At 40.2% G+C, this 6,000-nt stretch overlaps 1 protein-coding gene across 2 annotated transcripts in view; it reads left to right on the top strand.

The window, feature by feature from the left end:
* The first annotated feature begins 836 nt into the window (after positions 1-836).
* LOC123516604 (TELO2-interacting protein 2-like) overlaps positions 837-6,000 on the top strand; it is a 71,656-nt gene continuing 66,492 nt past the window's right edge. Inside the window, exon 1 of one of the 2 annotated variants that reach the window (XM_045276151.1) lies at positions 837-1,466. The gene's annotated coding sequence lies outside the window, so the exon portion shown is untranslated. The remainder of the gene's footprint in view (positions 1,467-6,000) is intronic. The other variant, XM_045276150.1, reaches the window with a different exon arrangement.

Genomic DNA, 6,000 nt, shown 5'->3' with positions numbered 1-6,000 from the left:
TAGGAAAGAGCTGAATAGGTTAGAGGTTCTGCAGAACATGACAGGCAGGATAGCGTTAGGTGCCAACAGGTATGTGGCAGTGGAGGCGATCAGAGGAGAAATGGGATGGAGTACATTTAGAGAAAGGTTAGCTAAGGCAGTGTTGAGGTATAGGGTTAGACTGCAGAGTATGGATGGGAGTAAATAGGCAAAAAAGGTGTACGAATGGAACGTGTATGGACAGTGGGCACAGGAGTCGTTTAATATAGAAATTTGGGTGGGTGAAATAGGAATGCTTGTTAGAAGAGCCATAGGACATGGAAGTGTAGATGCGAGTAAGAGAGAAATCAATAGACGTGTGGAAGAGAAAGGAAAAGCAGAGTGGAGGAGGGGGATGAGTGAGAAGACAACGCTAGAATGGTATCGGAGAAAGGACCGGCCTAGGTGTGAAAGTTTTTATGATGGGAGCCGCGGGGGGTAACTGCTGTTCAAAGCCAGGACCAAGTCCCTGGAGGTGAACAGCAGGGTGTATAGGTGGAAGAATGGAGGAAGCAAGGTGTGTGAGGTATGCGAGACGGGTGTGGATGAGACAGTGGAACATTTGATGCTGGAGTGTGAGGGGTATGGGTGTGCAAGAGACAGGATGTTAGGTGTAGTGACAGAAGAAATAGGAGCAGAAGCATGTAGTGAGATGAGAGAGAGGAATGCTAAGGAATGGATGGAGTACCTGCTGGGGCTGTGTGTTGAGAGACAGGTAAATGGTCGGGTGATTGAGGGTGTGAAAGATTTCTTAGAGAGTGCCTGGACTCCTGGAGGGAACGTATGAGAATAATTGAAAGGCAGGGACCCCTCAGGGACAGGGATGGGGATGGGGAACAGGTGTGAATGTGATGAATGATGAGGGAGGGGGGAGGGAGGGAAAGCTTTAATGCTTCAAACTTCCTGCCCCGCTCTTCCATTTCCAGGTGTGTATGGGAGAACGCCGATCCAAAGGTTACACCGACAGCAAGTGCTGGGTGACTCCCAACTCAAGCTCAAGCTCAAATGGGCCGAGATGGCGAAGGGCCGAGATGAAAATTGGCCGAGATGTTCCTAAAGCCTGCTATTTACCCACACAGGCTAACACGGACTGACTTCTTGGTTGGCTGCATAAATACCACTCAGGCTTTCAAGACCCTCAACCTCACCAGGACATTCCTACAGAAAACAAATCAACTCCACCGCATATAACTTGAGCACCTCATCACGGTACCGCACCTTTGGGGCAGTAGAGGCAGTGACAGCCTGCACGGCCCCAACAAACCTCCTAGAAGGAGAAGAAGGAACGATATAGAGAAGATAAACATGACCCAAGCCTACAGAATTTGTATGGCCACCATGTTTCTACTGGCATAAAGGAAAGGCTCGTGCCAGTCAGATATTGCTTGCGTAGAGGACAAAATATACAGTGTGTCAAGTGAAGAATCGTGTGTGCTTGTGGTGTGTTGGTGAGTCTGTTTTCAGTAATTGTGGAGCCTATAACATCATAGGTTTTATTCTTCTGTCAACTAATACACCGTTGTATGTAACTGTAGCCATTTACAGGGTTTATATTTCACAGTTTAGGAATGTTTTGGTTAATATTTAGAATCTGTCCTCAGTAGCACATGGAACTACTACATGTTATGGTGTTATACTCGCTTTACATCACGTTTTGGTGATGATAGGAAGGAAGAACTTGTTCTAGAAATTTTTTTTTTTTAGCCCATTTTATCTTGTCTTAAATTAATAAGATAACATCCATGAAAATTGTCTTGGGATAAGATGTCACATTTTGAAAGCGGCACATTTGTAGCCTATAATTTATCAAAAGTTGAACGGCTCAAACAGCTGGACTTGACAAAATTGGAACACAGGTGAAGAGGAGATTTAATTGAGATATTTAAAACTATACAAGGCTTAGAAAACATAAGTCCAAAAACAACATTTTTTCAAATCAGCAAAACAGATATAAGACACTTTTATTAATTACACTGCAATAAGGCAGACAAAATAACACTTTTTAAACATAGAATTATAAGTGAATGCAACACCTTACCAGAACAAGTAAGTTCTACCTCTAAACATTTTTAAGAAAAGATTGGGCCAACAGATACACCAGATGGAAAAGAAAGTCGCCAGTAAGATCTATGTTGATCATTAGTGAACCCATGACATTTATTGGTGAGTCTGTGGGGGTTTTGTACCTAGCTACTACCAATGAATTCTCTTAACCCTCTGACTGCCTCTTGGTACACCTTTCCCTAATTGCATCCTTGCTTGTTCCACTGTCACGTCCATTCTTTGAACGAGTATAAAATACGGTAAAGCTTTCAAATGAAGCCTCATCAGATATGAGCATGAAAGTCACATATATAGAAGGGTTCTGACCATTCCATAAACAGAGAAATTGCGGGACACGTGTAGTATGGCTGTAATAACACTTGAGAGTGTGGCTGAAATTTGAGATTTTCTAAGTCCAGCAAGTTGTGCACCAGTCAAGAGTAAACAATGAAATGTTTAATGATGCATTTTCTTAGGTTAGGTTTATGTTTGGTGAGGTTAATATCCAGTGGAGGTATCAGGGAGAGCTGTGCCATCCCCGGCTAGGATAGGTTAAGTAAAATGTCTTAATGGTAATAAAATTCTCGTAGACTTTTCAACACCAATATTTTGTTGATATTCTGTCCTTCACTGAAAACCCCTAATTCCCTACATGCCCCCTAGCTTGTGTAGGGGTTGAGAGGGGTGGGGGAATGCAGACATATTATAGATATATAATTACCAAAAATGAAAAATATTTTCCTTTACCAGCTAACTTTTTTAATGGATGATCATTCATTACTTCTGGTACTGTTGATTGTTTTATTACAGTGAAAGGATTAAGAACATTAACTTAACCTAGCCTGACTGTGAGGGGTTTGCTTCCCATGATTTCCAGTCTCTCGGTTTCTCTGGCCATTTACTTAGCTACTCCAGCCACCAATGTGATACCAAGCTATGTTGTTGGCAGTGCTGTGAGTCTGAGAAGTAAATTGTTCATACAATTAATAACAGTGGAATTACCGAAAGTGTGTGTAAAATTACTAGTGAAAAACACTAAAATATATAATATTTGTTAGTCATTTAAAATCATTATCTGAGTAAGAACCAAGCAATTACTAGAAGTATGTATAAAATGACTTAAAATTATGGTGTTAGTCCATTTAGCTAAGAACATGCTTTCCATAACTAAATGGTCAGTGGCAATTTCATGTTGCTCATACATTTTACACAATGTAAAAATTCGGCCTTGTAGAGATTTGTATTTCCATCACTGATAACAAAGAAGTTTGCCATCCCTGGTTAGGCATACATAAACATTCATATATTTGGCTTCCTTATACAATAGTGGGACTAACACAAAAAATAAATGTGTGAATTATCTGCACTACCATGTATGTAATCTTCCATGGTAGCAGGGTTTTGCTCCAAATTAACTTTGTTTCATATTAATTCCAGTAAATTTGTATTTTAAGACCCCAAAAACCTAGGGTTTGCATGGTGCGAGTGGTGTGAGTTATCTTTAAGAATTTTGAGATAGATTCATACAAGTTCATCACAAACATTGCTGGTATTGAGTCTTGTGGTGTTTCTTAACTTTAACAATTTTAACAGCTTAAACAATATGAAAAATAACACTTGATGGATTCAAACAACACTAGTGCATTTAGGGAGGCTGGAGTGAGTTGGGTCAAATACGGGGCAGGCTGAAAAAACTAGGGGATGGAGTGACCAGGACTGGTGTAATTTGCTTCAACTCTCCTCCTGGACCTCCATAACCCCTTCGCGCCAGATGTTAAAAAGCCCACCTGTATTATATACGGGTGGTAGTGCCGCCCCGAGCGGAAACTCGTGCAAGCTTGTCATACTTGTCGTCTTTGTATATTATGCTGCTATTTTTTAGTCACTATATCGCCTTCAAAGAGGAAAGTGGATGCTTCTCTCTTCGGAGAAAGAGAGAGAGAGAGAGAGAGAGAGAGAGAGAGAGTGTGTGACATTTGCTAATATTTTAGACACAAGCGGGACGCATGTAGCTTATCTTCGAGAGGAAGAGGGGAGGGAGGAAGGAGAGGAAACGAGAGAGAGAGAGAGAGAGAGAGAGAGAGATTAGAAAATTTGTTGTTTTTGTATTTGTGTGTGTGTGTATTCACCTAGTTGTATTCACCTAGTTGTAATTTTACAGGGCCTGGGTATCATACTCGTGTGGCCCGTCTCCATATCTACACACATCCAACTTTCCTTTAAAACTATGCACACTCCTTGCTGACACCACCTCCTCACTCAAACCATTCCACACCTCCACACATCTTTGTGGGAAACTATATTTTTTCACATCCCTCAAGCATATTCCTTGGCTATCTTTTTACTATGCGATCTTGTAGTTCTATTTAAGTTTTCCTCTCTCAACATCATTTGCTCATTATCCACTTCATCCAGTCCATTCAACAGTTTATAAACCTGTATTAAATCTCCTCTTTCTCTTCTTTGTTCCAAGGTAAGCAAATTCATTTCTTTTAATCTCTCCTCATAGGTCATTTCTGCCAATTCCGGAACCATTTTTGTTGCCATTCTCTGCAATCTCTCCAACTTCCTTATATGCTTCTTTTTATAAGGGGACCAAACCACTCCAGCATATTCCAATCTTGGTCTAATTACCATACTAATTAATTTCTTCATCATATCTTTATCCATATAATGGAAGGCTAATCCAATATTTTTATCAAATTATACGTTTCTCCAAACATCTTATCAATATGAGCCTCAAACTGCCCATGGTCTTGTATTATCACTCCCAAATCCTTTTCCTTTTCCACCTTTTTCAACACTACTTCTTCACCCATCTTATATGACCCTCTTGGCCGTCTTCCACTCTTCCCATCTCCATCACATGACTTTTGCTCAGATTAAATTCCATTTGCCACCTCTTGCTCCACTCCCAAATCTTATCCAGGTCTGCCTGTAAAATTTCACAATCTTCTTCACTCTTCACACACCTACACAACTTCGCATCATCCGCAAACAAATTAATATAACTGTTTACTCCCTCTGGCATGTCATTAATATATACAAGGAAAAGTATTGGTGCCAGCACTGAGCCTTGTGGGACTCCACTCTCCACCACCAACCAGTCCGACTTTGCATCCCTTATTACCGTTCTCATCTCCCTCCATCTCAAGTAGTTTTCCATCCACTTTAACACTTTTCCTTTCAGTCCTCCATAAATCTCTAATTTCCATAACAGTCTCATGTGAGGTACCTTGTCAAAAGCTTTCTTTAAATCCAAATATACACAGTCCATCCATCCCTCTCTCTCTGTATTTTGTCAACCACTCTTGAATAAAAGCTCAGTAGATTTGTTACACATGACCTCCCTTTCCTGAAGCCAAATTGATGATCCGATAATAACTTATGATCCTCCAGGAACCGTATCCAATATTTCTTTATCACCCTCTCACAAATCTTACCGACCACACTTGTTAGAGACACAGGTCTATAGTTAAGAGGCTCTTCCTTACTGCCTCCCTTATAAATGGGCACCACTTCAGCTCTCTTCCACTCTACTGGTACTTCCCTGTTTCTAATGAACACCTTATAATATCATATAATGGATCAATCAATTCTTCTCTACACTCCTTCAATAATTTTCCTGAAACTTCATCTGGTCCCATCGCTTTATCATCTTTAAGTTCCTCCAACATTTTATATAACTCCTTTTAGGTATCTTAATGTCATCCATGTGCACATTTCCTTGTACATTCTGAGGCTTTACAAACATTGTTTCTTCAGTAAATACTTGCTGAAACCTATTATTTAGCAATTCCGCTATATTCTTAGGGTCATCTACTATCCCTTGCTCTCCTTTTAATCTTTCAATGGACTCTCTCTTTTAAGTTTACCATTTATGAACCTGTAAAACAATTTTGGATGTTCCTTACTCTTGTCTACAATATCTTTTTCAAA

This window comes from Portunus trituberculatus, chromosome 41, assembly GCF_017591435.1.
Source record: "Portunus trituberculatus isolate SZX2019 chromosome 41, ASM1759143v1, whole genome shotgun sequence".
In the NCBI taxonomy this organism is placed as follows: Eukaryota; Metazoa; Arthropoda; class Malacostraca; order Decapoda; family Portunidae; genus Portunus; species Portunus trituberculatus.
The sequence above is the reverse complement of the archived record's forward strand: the minus strand, read 5'-3'. Positions and strand labels throughout refer to the sequence as shown.